Source organism: Sapajus apella, unplaced genomic scaffold, assembly GCF_009761245.1.
Source record: "Sapajus apella isolate SASKATOON/1434 unplaced genomic scaffold, GSC_monkey_1.0 scaffold199, whole genome shotgun sequence".
In the NCBI taxonomy this organism is placed as follows: domain Eukaryota; kingdom Metazoa; phylum Chordata; class Mammalia; order Primates; family Cebidae; genus Sapajus; species Sapajus apella.
Genome location: NW_022437139.1, coordinates 124,675 through 139,493, shown reverse-complemented (window position 1 = coordinate 139,493; position 14,819 = coordinate 124,675). Strand labels below are relative to the sequence as shown.

Genomic DNA, 14,819 nt, shown 5'->3' with positions numbered 1-14,819 from the left:
TCCGCCTCCTGGGTTCAGGCAATTCTCCTGCCTCAGCCTCCTGAGTAGCTGGGAATACAGGCACGTGCCACCATGCCCAGCTAAATTTTTGTATTTTTAGTAGAGACGGGGTTTCACCGTGTTGACCAAGATGGTCTCGATCTCTTGACCTCGTGATCCACCCGCCTAGGCCTCCCAAAGTGCTGGGATTACAGGCTTGAGCCACCGTGCCCGGCCACAAGTGTATTTTTAAAGGCAAAATGGGGCCAGATGTGGCAGCTCATGCCTGTAATCCTGGCACTTTGGTAGGCTGAGGCGGATGGATCACATAAGACTGGAGTTCAAAACCAGCCTGGTCAATGTGGTGAAACCCCATTTCAACTATAAATACAAAAAGATGGCTGGATTTGGTGGCTTATGCCTATTATCCCAGCTAATTAAGCTCTGTAGCATCTCTCAGTATAAAGAAACCTTCCACCTGTAATCCCAACACCTTGCGAGACTGAGGTGGGCAGGATTCACCTGAGGTTGAAAGTTTGAGACAAGCCTGACCAACATGGAAAAACCCCATCTCTACTAAACAAACAAACAAAACAAAACAAATTTAGCTGGGAAAAAAAATTCCAACTGTAATCCCTGCTACTTCGGAGGCTGAGGCAAGAGAATTGCTTGAACCCATGAGGCACAGGTTGCAGTGAGCCAAGATAGCGCCATTGCACTCCAGCCTGGGCAACAAGAGCGAACCTCCGTCTCAAAAAAAAAAAAAGAAAAAGAAAAAGAAAAGAATCCTTCCATGACTGGTGTGAGCAGTTTGGAACACCTGCAGGGGAAGCTCACCAGGAATAACCAACCAACTTGGTGTTCAACGATATCATTTTGTGGACTCAAGATTGGCCTTAGCTTAGAGTCACTGGGCTTGGATGTCCATTCGCCGATCAGGACTGTTCACTTGGTTTTATATGAAAAAACAGTGCTTGAGGAATGTAGCAAAATCACTCAAACTTAGTGTTCGTAAAGGAAATTAAACTGTAAGGCATTTCAATTATATATCTAAACAAAAAAAATCAGTGTATATTCCTTTCAGACAATACATATATGTCAATTATTTCCATAAAAATTATTTAATAAACATTAATGACATGTAAATACTTCTAGAAGGTGCCAAGTACCATTTTATAAAATTTACCATTAAACACAAGACATTCAGGTGACAAGATACTGAAAAGATTCAAAATATGACAAATTCTCCACCTTGCAAAAAAGAGAAACTGATGTTTTGATGTATCTATGTAAATCACCAATTAATTTACTTAATGTCCCATGGAAATTTACTCATTTTCTATAGCCATAATAGAAAATATGTGTCCTGGCCAGGCGCGGTGGCTCACACCTAATCCCAGCACTTTGGGGGGCTGAGGCAGGCAGATCACAATTTCAGGAGTTCAAATCCAGCCTGGAAAGTTGGTGAAACCCTGCCTTTTCTAAAAACAAAAATAAAAATAAAAAAAATTAGCCAGACATGGTGGCAGGCACCTGCAATCCAAGCTACTCGGGAGGCTGAGGCAGAGAATTGCTTGAACCCGGGAGGCAGAGGTTGCAGTGAGCTGAGAACATGACACTGCCTTCCAGCCTGGGTGACAGAGTAAGACTTCTTAAAAAAAAAAAAAAAGAAAAAGAAGCCGGGCGCGGTGGCTCACGCCTGTAATCCCAGCACTTTGGGAGGCCGAGGCGGGTGGATCACGAGGTCAAGAGATCGAGACCATCCTGGTCAACATGGTGAAACCCCGTCTCTACTAAAACTACAAAAAATCAGCTGGGCATGGTGGCGCGTGCCTGTAATCCCAGCTACTCAGGAGGCTGAGGCAGGAGAATTGCCTGAACCCAGGAGGCGGAGGTTGCGGTGAGCCGAGATTGCGCCATTGCACTCCAGCCTGGGTAACAAGAGCGAAACTCCGTCTCAAAAAAAAAAAAAAAAAAAAAGAAAATGAAAATATATGTCCTATTACTTTCCCTGGTAGCATTCTCAAAGGTATGCCCTGAGATTCTGTTTGAAATCACCCCAAAAAAACAACAGACCAGAGAAACTTAACTACACTAACTCTGTTGGAGAAAGAAGTAAATAAAAATTTCTACCAATTAAAATATATGACTAGGCCAGGTGTGGCTCACGCTTGTAATCCCAGCACTTTGGGAGGCACACGTGGGTGGATCACAAGGTCAGGAGTTTGAGATCAGCCTGGTCAACACAGTGAAACCCTGTCTCTACTAAAAATATAAAAATTAGCCAGGTGTGGTGATGGGCACCTGTAATCCCAGCTATTCAGGAGGCTGAGGCGAGAACTGCCGAAACCTGGGAGGGGGAGGTTACAGTGAGCTGAGATTGCGCCACTGCACTCCAGCAGGAGGTGACAGAGCTAGACTCCACCTTTAAAAAAAAAAAAAAAAAAAAAAAAAAGGATCAGATATTTAATCATCTTTTTAAAAAAAACAAAATTAACCTTTTTCATTTCCTTTGTAAATATATTCTTACGTTTTAAGCTTTACTGGCAAAATTCAAATTATAGTTAATAAAAAAACAAAGTTGAAATAAGTGAACAAATCTGTTCAAGGTGGTGTAAGGTCAGCTGAAAGGATGAGTAGACCGAAAGTCAGGCAAGCAAGTTTATTGACCTGCTGGGCTGCTCTACAACAGTCAGAGGAAGCAGTCCAGAGCTTACAAAATGAGGGGACTAATTGGGGTGAGAGGGCTCTTAGGGAGTCTCTGGAGAGAGAGAATCTATGAGCTTGTAACAAGCACAAAGACTGTTTATCAGCTTGTGATAGACTTACAATACCTCATCCTGTGACTTTTGTGGCGGTGGGCAGTTAAAAAAAATCCCAGCAATTTACAGGTATGTGTTTCTCATGACCTCCCCTGGGCTGCTCAGATGGCTATAACCAGGCTTTGTTCAACACATCGTGCCTGGTAGCCTTGCTGTGGCACCTAGATAAAGAGTTTAGGAATGCAGCTGCAGAGCAATCAGGGTGGGGATCAGCTGCGCTGAGGGGGTTTTCTGGGGCAGCTTGTCCCTAACATTCTAGGCTTTTAATAGGTTATAGAAGAGGGGTGCTGTTGTCATCTGGCTGCTTCATGCTGGATAAGGACGATGTTTGCGGGGGAGAGGCTAGATTGTAGAAACTGTTGTTCCTGAAACTGTCGATATTCTTGGAGCAGCATCGTATCTTACATTGTCCCATGTGTAAAAGCTCTAATACAGTCCTGTAAAAACTGGGTAAAGAGATGTAACAGGCAGAGGCCAAATTCTAGGAGGAGGATAGAGTTATGGCAGGGCTTAGGAGAGGCAGCAGGCAGGGTGCCCAACTCCAAAGGTTAGTCTAGGAGTCTGAGAGTCGCTGTCTGATTTTAGGCGTTTTTCATTTAACTGTCAGGCAGCAGCTTGTACTAGCCCAGACCGGTTAGTGTGGAAGCAGCACTCTTCTCCTAAAGAGGTGCAGAGTCCACCTTTTTCAGTAGTGAGGAGGTCCAAATCTCGACGGTTTTGGAATGTGACTGCTGCCAGAGTCTATTTGGGACTGTAGGGCAAGGATGGATTTTGCTATGTCTTGTAAGCTGTCTGACAGATCTTTGGAGAGGGGGTGATAGTAGGACTGAAGTATTAGATCGAGTATAAAAATTAACACCAAGACAAAAGTATGCCAAATTGCAGGGTCTTTATTGCCGGCGGCCACGGAGGACTCACGTCTCTCCAACCCGTGGCCCCGAGCTTAGGGGGGAGCTAGGCTTTTAAGCTGAAAAACCACATCCTGGTTTGAGGGCCAAGAGGGTGAAGGGATGCAGGGCAAGCAACTTTACAGAAGCTTACAGGTATTGATCGACTTACCACCTATGCAACTCATGACCATTCGACTTTACGACCACAATCACTAGCCACGAATGCTCCGCGTCTGGCAGCACAAACGTTGCCCAGCTGGGTGTGCGACAGTGCGGACCAGCTTCCGACAGCACTGCCATCTCCACATGCACCATTTCAACTGTACATATAGCCTACTCAACTTACAACCAAATCATGTTACGACCGGTCCGCAGTCCTGACCGTGGTCATAAATCGAGCACTAGCTGTATTCTGGCAATTACTGATAAGCAAAGGCCAGCAATTCTGGCTGTTACTGATAAGAAAAGGCAAGCAGCTTTACATAGTGGGCATTTTTCAGAGCAAGCTAGCTGTTTTTATTTATAGAAGCCAAGGTCAGCAGTTATTGCGAGGAGAATGGGGCAGCCGTTAAAACTTATTTTTGGAAAAGCAGCTTTGTCTTGTATAAAATGGCGTCGCTCAGGCTCTAACTCTAGGCCAGCTATAGCACATTCCCCCCTGTTCTTTTAACATGTGTTAAATCTTTAATTGATTTCCTCTTCTTGGCACAAGGGCCCATAGTTGGATCTTAGAACCATTAACTTTACTGAGTCTATTCTTTCCCTGATAAATCTGAGGAGTATGTTTAAAAGGCATGGTCCAAATATTAACCCTAGGACCATTAGGACCAAGGGTCCTGCTAATCCGGTGAGTAAGGATGTTAGCCAGGGGGACCAAGAGAATGGTTTTTGGTACCAATTTTCTGAGGCCTCTCTGAACAGTGTTTTCTTGTTTCTAAGTTTTGCCTAACCATCGCAAGGCCGTCCTGAATGAGCCTGGATTTGTTTGCGTAAAAGCAACACTGTTCACCGAGTGCGGCGCACAGCCCTCCTTCCTTTAAGAACAACAGGTCTTATCCTCTCCTATTTTGTAATACCATTTCAGCCAAAGAGTCCACCTGGTCCGTTAATCAGGAAATGGAGTTTTCCAGATGAGTAATATCTGCATCTATTTGGTGTGATAGGGTTTTAAAATTTTGGTCTCCAGTGACGAGGGCAGATATTCCCATAGCTGTGGACCCTGCTATACCAAGTCCCACTAATAGGGGTATAATTATGGGGGCCCGTTTCCAACGTGTGTTGGTATCGGACGCTATGAGAGTTTTACCTTGGGGTCCACTATAAACATTTACCCGGGGCAGTATATACATGGGGGTACAAAGAATGGGTCTGGAGGAGTTGCTGAACAGGTAGGTGGAAATGCAGCTGGTGAGGCCAAAAGTGCAGGCGAACCAAGCAGAGTCAAGTGCAGTGTGGTAAAAATCTGTCTGATTATAACTCAAAATGAGGGTGTTTTTACAATAACCTCGGTAGGGGGAGCTAGTGAGATTATAGTTAGGGGAATGGAAACATCTGCCTTTTCCTCTAAATCCCCTAGGGTTATGTGGAACTGTCTTTCAGTACATGAGGTACTTGAGGGGGCTACGTCAGGTTGTGCTGCTAGGCCTACATAAAAAGGTGGCAGAAGATTTAAGCATAACCAGCAATCTTTGCCTAGGTCTGGGTTTGTCTGGTGAAGCAGGTGTGTGTGGAGGACAATAATTTTAGAAGGTTTAGGCCTTCAGTGTCTGGATTGGTTTCTGTAAATGGCTTAGGACTGGGGGTTTGGACGGGAGCAGGGGTAGGAATGGGGGTTAGCCTGGGGGTAGGGGTAGTAGAGCTAGGGGTAGGGGCCATTTGAATCGTGGGGAAGGTCTTTGGAGGTCTTAGGACCTCGGCTACTGGTCCTACTGGGTGGTCGGGTCTGGGCAATGTTATACGCTGGAGGGTAAAGATGTTTCCCTTGTCCCATCCACTCATGTATACTCTGAGGCCCCAGGTTCGTCCTGTTGCCCACCTCCCATCTGGATATAGGACTGTTATTTTGAGTGGGTTACAAGAACCAGTGTAGCAGGGGTTTGGGGAAGAGTCCCGGGTGAAGGAAATGAAAGAGTCCCTGTTTGTAGTATATCCTGATATAGTGGAGATGGACTCACAACCCCAATAAGGGCAGAAATACTCGTGTAAGTCATCACAATTCCATCTCTTATCTGGTGTGGATCCAGGGCATAAATATAGTCCCATGGTCTGGCACTGTTCTTCAGCCTCCTTTATACCACATCCTATTCCCTTTACCCCTGCCCTTCCTCCCCTCTTGGTTTTGTCTATATTGTTTACACTTAGGCTTTCCCCTAGGAGGGCGCAGAGGTCCAAAGAGAAAGTTATAGGCTGTCTGGGGACATGCTCCAGGGTTAGATTGGCAAGGGTGGTCCCGCCTCCAATCACGGAACATATTGTCCTGTCGAGCCCTCAGTGAGGACCCATCGGTAATAGATGGGCATTAAGGGGGGCCCTTTTTGAGGGGCTACTACAGGAATCAGGGGGACAAGGATGATAACCGCGAAGAGCGCGAAAGTTTTAGCTTTAGAGGGTCTGTTGAAGATGAGGCCACTTCCCATTGTGCATCCATGGGGGCAGTCTTGACATGTGAGTGGTGAATCCAGGCAGTTAGTCCACCCACCTTGATTGTGTAGGGTCCTTTCCAGCGAGGAGTTAGGCCAGAGGCAGTGAATCGCTTTACCAGGACTTTGTCCCTGGACTGGAAGGGGTGTATCGACTGGTCAGTGAGGTCCACTGGGGTAGGTTGAGCTTCCTTGATAAGCGTGTGCACCTGGAACTGGACAGACTGGAGTGCCTGCAAGGACTTAAGGAGTGTATGTTTATGGACTTCAGCATGTATGGTGTCCGCAAGTTTGGGGAATAAGGGAGGGGGCCTTCCAAACATAATCTCAAAAGGAGTGAGGCCTTTCTTATAGGGAGTACATCAGGTACGGAGGAGAACAAAAGGAAGCAGGTTGACCCAGTTTTCACTGGTCTCTAAAATGAATTTTGTTAGAGTCTCCTTTACGGTCTGGTTCATCCTTTCAACTTGCCCTGAACTCTGGGGGTGATAGGCACAGTGTAGTTTCCAGGATATGCTCAGGGCCTTGGCCAGGCCCTGAGAAACCTGTGCTGTAAATGCAGGGCCATTATTTGATCCCAGTGTCGGGGGCAAGCCGAACCGAGGAACCAGGTCCTGTAACGATCTTTTTGTTACTACCAGTGCGGTTTCTGACCTAGTAGGAAAAGCCTCGAACCATCCAGAAAAAGTGCCTACAAACACAAGGAGGTATTTATAGCCACATGCTGGGGGCTTTATTTCAGTAAAATCCACCTCCCAATGTTTCCCTGGGCTAGTACCCCTAAGTCTTATCCCTGCCTGACTAGACCTACTGCCTCCTGGATTTACCCTGGCACATACATCACAACGAGTAGTAGTTTCCCTAACAATCTCATGCAAGTGTGGAATGTAGTATCTGGCCCTCAGCAGCTCAGTGAGTTTTGTTTGCCCTGAGTGGCCTGGTGTGTGTCCTTAACTAGAGCCCGTTCTAGAGCCTTGGGGAACACAATCCTTGTGCCGGTAGAGTCCACTATCCTGTGGAATCTTGTCGTGCCCCCTGTTCTTTAGCAGAGTTTTCTTTATCAGGTGAGTACGTAGGGGTAGGGGGCAGGGTTGGGGCCGGCAGAGTCACAAGAAGAGACAGAGGTTTTACTGGCCCCAAGGCTGCCTGTCTGGCTTGTAGGTCAGCTGCCCCATTTCCCCTTGCTTCTGGTGAATTTCCCTTCTGATGTCCTTTGCAGTGTATTAATGCCACTGCCTTAGGCTTCCATATAGCTTCTAGTAGAGCTAGGATTTCCTCTTTGTTTTTTGATGATTTTTCCCTCTGAGGTAAGCAACCCTCTTTCTTTATAAATGGCTCCATGTACATGGGCCGTAGCAAAGGCATATTGGCTGTCTGTATAGATGTTGACAGTTTTTCCTCCGCCCAGTTCAAGGCCTTTATCAGAGCTATGAATTCTGCCTTTTGGGCTGAGGTTCCGTGTGGAAGAGCCTGGGCCCAGATAACCCACTCTAGGGTGACCACAGCTACCCCAGCATACCTGACTCCGTCGACCATGAAACTGCTGCCATCTGTATACAGTACCTCTTCTGGGTTCCGCAGGCGGACGTCGGTGAGGTCCGGTCATGCAGCGTGGAGGACATCTATTGTCTGTTGGTAGTCATGTATGGGTTCCTCTGGCTCGCTGTCAGGTAGCAATGTGGCGGGGTTTAAAACTGTGGTTTTTGAAAACTTTATGCGGGGCTGGTCCAAAAGTATGGCCTGGTATTGGACTATGCGGGCATTAGACATCCATTTTCCCAGAGCTCCACGGAGTAGTGACTCCACCGTGTGGGGTGCCACTAAGTTTAACTCCTGCCCCAAAGTCAGCTTGTCTGCCTCTTTGACTAATAGGGCTGTGGCCGCCACCGCTCTTAGGCAAGCCGGCCATCCGGAGGCTGCAGGATCAAGTCTTTTGGAGAGGTAGGTGACTGGCCGGGACCAGGGTCCCAGAGTCTGAGTAAGTACCCCCTTAGCGACCCCCTGTCTTTCATGTACGAATAGCTGGAAGGGCTTAGAGATGTCGGGCAAGGCCAAGGCCAGGGCCGTAGTCAAGGCTTCTTTTAGCCTGTCAAAAGGCTGCTGTTCTGTTGCCGTCCAAGTTAAAGGCTGGTCCCCTCCGGTACAAGCGTACAGGGGTTTTGCTATTTCAGCAAATCCCAAAATCCATAGCCTACAGTACCCTACTGCTCCAAGGAATTCCCAAACTTGGTGTTTAGTGGTAGGGGTGGGTATCTGCTGTACAGCGTGGACTCAGTTGGGTGCCAGCGCTCGGTTTCCCTTTTCTATGATATAGCCCAGATAAGTGACTCTCGACTGGCATAGCTGGACCTTCTTGGCTGAGACCCGGTAGCCCAAAGTCTGTAGGGTCCTTAGTAGGGACAAGGTGGTCTCCTCACAGTCCTTCTGGGTTTTTGTGGCCAAGAGTAAGTCATCCACATATTGGAGGAGAGTACACCCTGGGTGTTTGGCTCGAAAGGCCATGAGATCTTGGCTCAGCGCCTCATCAAACAGAGTGGGGGAATTTTTAAAACCCTGCGGCAGTCTCGTCCAAGTGAGTTGCCCAGAGACCCCTGTATCAGGGTCAGTCCATTCAAAAGCAAATATGGGCTGGCTGACCGGGGCCACGCTATACAGAAGAATGCATCTTTCAGGTCCAGGACAGTATAGTGGAGGTGGTCTGGGGGCAATAGACTCAGAAGGGTATACGGGTTCAGGACTGTGGGATGAACAGTTTCCACCCATCTACCTCCCTTAAGTCCTGCACAGGCCAATAGTCCTGTGTGCCTGGTTTTAGCACGGGGAGCAGGGGAGTATTCCAGGGAGACTTATAGGTAGTGAGGATTCCTCCCTTTAAGAGCCTGGTGATGTGTGGAGCAATTCTTCGTCTGGCTTCCTGGCTCATAGGGTATTGTTTCACCTGGACTGGAGTTGCCATTGCCAATAGTTGGACCACGACTGGGGTGCGGTGACTTGCCAAACCTGGGGGACTTGTTTCAGTCCATACTCCCAGTACTTTCTTTTAGAACTGGCGGAGGAGGTCTGGTGTGGGTGGTTGATCTGCCTCTATGGAAAGGGCTTCCTGCAAGAGATACTCGTCTGACAGAACACAGGAGATGAGGATCTGTTGAGGTGACTCTGTGGCTAAGGGAGGAGGAATTGAGAGGCAAGCCTGACCCTTGCTGAAAGAAATATTTGCTTGCAGTTTGTGGAGTAAGTCCTATCCTAGGAGTGGGCACGGACACTCAGGAATGACTAAGAATGAGTGGGTGACAGTGCCGTTTCCCAGATCCACGAATCGATTGGTGGTCCAGGGGCTAGTTGTGGTTCTTCCTGTGGCCCCCTGAATAATTGTTTTTCTGCTGGATAGTGGTCCCAGAGGCCGCGTAAGGACTGAGTGGGCCGCTCCTGTGTCGACCAAAAAACTGACAGGTGTACCCCCAACTTTTAAAATGACCCTGGGCTCCTGGGGTCTTAGTTGATATGAGCCCGGGCTCTGTCAGTCCTGGGTTTCTAAGCTGAGAATGGCCCTTGGCTGTCTCCCCTGTGTCATCCCTTGCCTCCTCCTCTCTGGACATTCGTTTTTCCAGTGTCCCTCTTGTCAGCAGAATGCACATTGGTTGTGCCCTAACTTGGGCTTTTGTCTCCCTGGGCCCCTCTGCTGGATTCCTGGTCCCCGTGAGATAACTTGGGTCTTCTGGAGTGCAGCTATCACTGCCTTAGTGACTCTCTTATCTTGCTTGGCCTCTAAGGTGTCTCTGTTGTTAAAGACTTTTTGGGCAATCTCTAATAACTGAGTTAAATTCATTCCCTGGAACCCCTCTAATTTTTGCAATTTTCTTTTTATGTCTGGGGCAGACTGGGAAACGAAAGCCAGATTAATGGCCCGCTGATTTTCCAGGGCCTCAGGGTCAATAGGAGTGTAGGTGCGGTAGGCATCCTGTAGGCGCTCAAGGAAAGCGGCTGGGGACTCCTGTAGACCTTGGGTCATGATCCCTACCTTGGAGAGGTTGGTAGGTTTTCGGGCTGCCCCTCTAACAAGTACCAGTGAAAATTGTTCAAAGCCTGCAGGCCCGCTGAGGTGTTTGGGTCCCACTGGGGTCTGGTGGAAGGGAAAATTTCATTAATTTGTTCCTGGCGGTCTTCTACTGATCCTCCCCCCGTCCCAATTATTGCTTTATGGGCTTCTTGTCTAATCCTACTTCTCTCCTTTGTGGTGAACAACACCAGGAGTAGCTGGTGACAATCGTCCCAGGTTGGACGGTGGGTTTGTAAAACTGACTCCAGGAGTCCTGTGACTGCCTGGGGCTTTTCAGAAAATGGAGGGTGTTGAGCCTTCCAGTTATACAAATCACTAGAGGAGAAAGGGACATGAACAAAGATGGGGCAACCCCGGCTGCTGCCATCTGTGGGAGATGCCTCCTGGAGGGGCAGCAGCTTTGGTGGGTGTGGGGCCCCACTTCGAGTGTGGAGAGGAGATAAGGGCTGATCATTAGTACTGTCTGGAGAGGGGTGTCAGGACCCCATCCCCAAGGGCCGAGAATATGGTGGAGGCAACTCTTAGTCCTCAGAAGGGGCTGGAAGAATAGCAGGTGCCGAGGGGCTCTTCCTTGGGCCTGCTAGCATAACCTGAAGTCCAGCCCACTTTATGCATTTTTCAAGCCAAGGAGGAGGGTGCTGGATCAGTTTCAGCCATTGATCAATGTATGGAAATTGATTGGGGTGGCCTGGGGACCCTGTCACGATGTTCCAGACAGCCTGAGTTATCTTGGGGTCGTATGTCCCCGTATCTGGCCAGCCTACCCCTAAGGTTGGCCACTCTAACTCACAGAGGGTCTGAAGCCTCTGTGGGGTTAGCTTAGCACCATACTGGCCAAAGAACCCTGTTCTAAAATTTGTTGTCATGCATCGGAGGGGGGTGCATGGTCGGGACAGTGATGAGTGCATTTTCACGGTCTTCTTTTGGGTCCCTTGCTTGCTACTCGTGTCTTTCTCTTTCTGTAGTATAGCCAATTTTGGAAAGCCTCAAATTCAAATTTGGCCCTCTTTAAAGCAGGTTTTAGCAGGGCTTCTGCAGCCAGGTCCTGCAAGGACCAGACAATTGAATTGGTGGGTCAGTCTCTAGTTCTAGTCAAAGGAACAGGGGGTAAGGGCCAGGGTATGGTGGCAGTCTTTCTCCCCGCAAACTGCAACTGGCGAGAATAAGCACTATGGAGGTTTAGCGCTGCTCGTGCATAATCCTCCTTTTTATAAATTTTAATGGCCAGTTGCTTTGGAAAGGTCAGGAAGTGACAAAACAGGTGGACCAAGAGGTCCACTGGATGTGTGTTTTGGACCCACCACACCCGGTAGAGTGCACAGAAGTGGTGCCAGTCAGTCTCTATTGGGCGGTGGCAGCCGACCTTCCAACAACCAGGATGGTGCCAATATGCCTCTTTATGATGCACCGTCAGGCACCACCCATAACAACACTGGACACTTTCCTGGCAGAATAAGCAGTTATCTTTTTTCCATTCCAGGCTGGAAAAGAGCACTCATAAACTCTGATCTAGGGCTTTGTTCCCCACAACTCCAAAGAAACTACCTCCAAGGTGTCGAGGGCACAACTGCCTTCCTGACATGGAATCAAGCCCAGCACGGGCAAAAGTACTCTTTTCCTGGTGGCGGTGGCTGGCAGAAATTACAGGCCAAGATGACCATAACAACGAAGAGAATAAAGACAACCAGGGTTAAGACTATCTGCCACATGGCAAAGGAAGAGGGAGTGAGGCCTCAGTGATAGAAGAAGAAGATGAGGAAGAAGGAGAAGAGAGTAATTTCTGCTGGGGTGTAATCAATAAAAGTTCCCTGCATCCAGTGGTTCATGAACCACTGTAAGATATCCCCTACCTCGAGGGAAGATGGCCTGAACCAGTGTATGTCTGCTAGCAGGAGTCTAATAAAACTGACAAATTCACAGACGAGACAAGACCACATACAAGAGTGACAGACAAGGGTTAGGTGCCTCCCAGATGGGAGACCAGTCTGATGCCTGCTGGGCCACATTCCCAGAGGAATGTTTCAGGGGCGTCTTGGCTAAGGTGTACCCGTATAATCCCTGGGCCTGGTCACCTCAGGATGGAGGTCCGAGTAGGACAGCTCTGAGGTGAATCACCATTATGCCTTATGATGTTCCCGTGGAATCGTGGGTGAAGGCCCACACAAGCCTCATAGCTTTTCAGCCATGGGACTACATATACACACATTCGCTCTTTCACTCACGCAGAGTTTATGGAAAACAATCGAATGCTGATACCCACTATACCAGCTACCAGAAGGCTGATACCCACTGCACCAGCCACCAGAAGGCTGATACCCACTGCACCAGCCACTAGAAGGCTGATACCCACTGTGCCAGCCACCAGAAGCCTCAAGCGATGACTTGGTGAGGCCTGCCTGGTCAGAGTTGCAATGACTGCGTCCAGTCCCCTGACTCAGGCCCCCTTGAACTAGTACCCAGCTTACAGACCAGATTATAGAACAGACTACAGAACAGACTTACCTCTGGAGGTTTTCAGGACCCTGAGGAATTTTGGGTGAATGTTGGCTGGGTGGTCGCTTATCCTCCACAGTGGCACTCTGGGGCCCTGGGACAGCTCAGGGGGCGCCTCCCCTAGATGCCCCCAAGGTTGGGAGCAGCTGCCTGGGCAAGACTCTGAGATGGCTTTTGTCTGGTGTTAAACAAAAAGACAAGATCTCGCTGGGGCCTCCAAATGAAGATTAGATCAAGTATAAAAATTAACACCAAGACAAAGTATGCCAAATTGCAGGGTCTTTATTGCCAGCGGCAACAGAGGACTCACGTCTCTCCAACCCGTGGCCCCGAGCTCAGGAGGGAGCTAGGCTTTTAAGCTGAAAAACCACATCCTGGAAGAGGGTGAGGGGATGCAGGGCAAGCAACTTTACAGAAGCTTATTCTGGCAATTACTGATAAGCAAAGGCCAGTAATTCTGGCTGTTACTGATGAGAAAAGGCAAGCAGCTTTACATAGTGGGCATTTTTCAGAGCAAGCTAGCAGTTTTTATTTACAGAAGCCAAGGTCAGTAGTTATTGCGAGGAGAATGGGGCAGCCGTTACAACTTATTTTTGGAAAAACAGCTTTGTCTTGTATAAAATGGCGTTGCTTAGGTTCTAACTCTAAGCCAGCTATAGCACAACTGCTGCTAGGGCTTTAATGCAGGTCGGCCACCTTTCGGTGGTGTTATCTAGTTGTTTAGATAGGTAAGCTATGGAGGCAAAGCAAGGAGGACCTTCTTTTTGTTATCCAAGGACACCAAGGGCTATTCCATGGTTTTTGGCCATGTAGAGTGAAGGGCTGTGAGATGCCAGGCAAAGATAGAGCAGGAGTGGTTATGAGGGTGGTTTTAAGTTTATGGAGGCTAAGCATTATGTTGAATTTAGAATGTAGGAGCTCATTTAGAGAGCCTTTGGCTGCTTCATAGAGGGGGCAGGCTAGGAGGGCACAGTTAAGAATTTATATTCTGAATAAGCCTGCCAGGCCTAAGAAAGAAAAGATTTCAGCTGGGGGCAGTGTCATGCCTGTAAACCCAACACTTTGGGAGGCTGAGGTGGGCAGATCACAAGGTCAGGAGTTTGAGACCAGCCTGACCACCGTGATGAAACCCCATCCCTACTTAAAATACAAAATTAGCTGGGCATGGTGGCACATGCCTGTAATCCCAGCTACTTGGGAGGCTGAGGGAAGAGAATCGCTTGAACTCAGGAGGCAGAAGTTGCAGTGAGACGAAATTGTGCCATTGCACTCCGGCCTGGGCATCAAGAGTGAAATTCCCCATCTCAAAAAAAAAAAAAAGGAAGCGGGGTGGAGGTAGATTTATCTATTAATGCTGCCCATGCTGGGGTCATGACTTGGGCCCTGGGGGAGACAGAGTTGGACTCCTAAGTCCGTCACTGTTGGAGAGGACAGGTGTGCTTTGGACGGGAAACCCTATATCCTTTACCAAATTTAAAGGAGTAATAGTGTGAGTCTGAGAGTCCTCTGCGGGGTGCTACAGGGGAGGAGGTTGTCCATATACTGGAGGAGTTGGTTAGGGGAGACATCAAGGGAAGTGCGATCTTGAGCTAGAGCTTCTCCAAAGAAATGGGGGCTATCTCTAAAGCCTTGGGGGAGGAATGTCCAAGTAAGGTGTCATGACTGGAGGGTTTCAGGGTCGGTCCAAGTAAAAGCGAAAAGATTTTGGGAGTCAGGGTGCAGAGGAATGGTAAAAAAAAAAAAAAAAAAAAGGCATCCTTTAGCTCTATGGCCGAATAATGGGTGGCAACTGGAGGGATAAGAAAAAGGAGCATCTAGGGACTGGAAACTCCTGGATGGATGAGGACTGCTGGACTGATGGCCCGGATGTTTTGGACTAGCCAATATGAGCCATCTGCCTTTGTGACAGGGAATATAGGGGTATTGTATGGAGAATGAG

At 48.3% G+C, this 14,819-nt stretch overlaps 2 long non-coding RNA genes across 2 annotated transcripts in view; both read left to right on the top strand.

Moving 5' to 3' along the window:
• LOC116543885 overlaps positions 1 to 14,819 on the top strand; it is a 373,403-nt gene that overhangs the window by 242,750 nt on the left and 115,834 nt on the right. The gene's annotated exons all lie outside the window — the stretch shown is intronic.
• LOC116543893 lies at positions 3,763 to 13,544 on the top strand. The gene is made up of 3 exons (XR_004265749.1): positions 3,763 to 3,803; positions 9,670 to 9,674; positions 13,270 to 13,544. It is a non-coding gene; the product is annotated as an uncharacterized LOC116543893 (long non-coding RNA).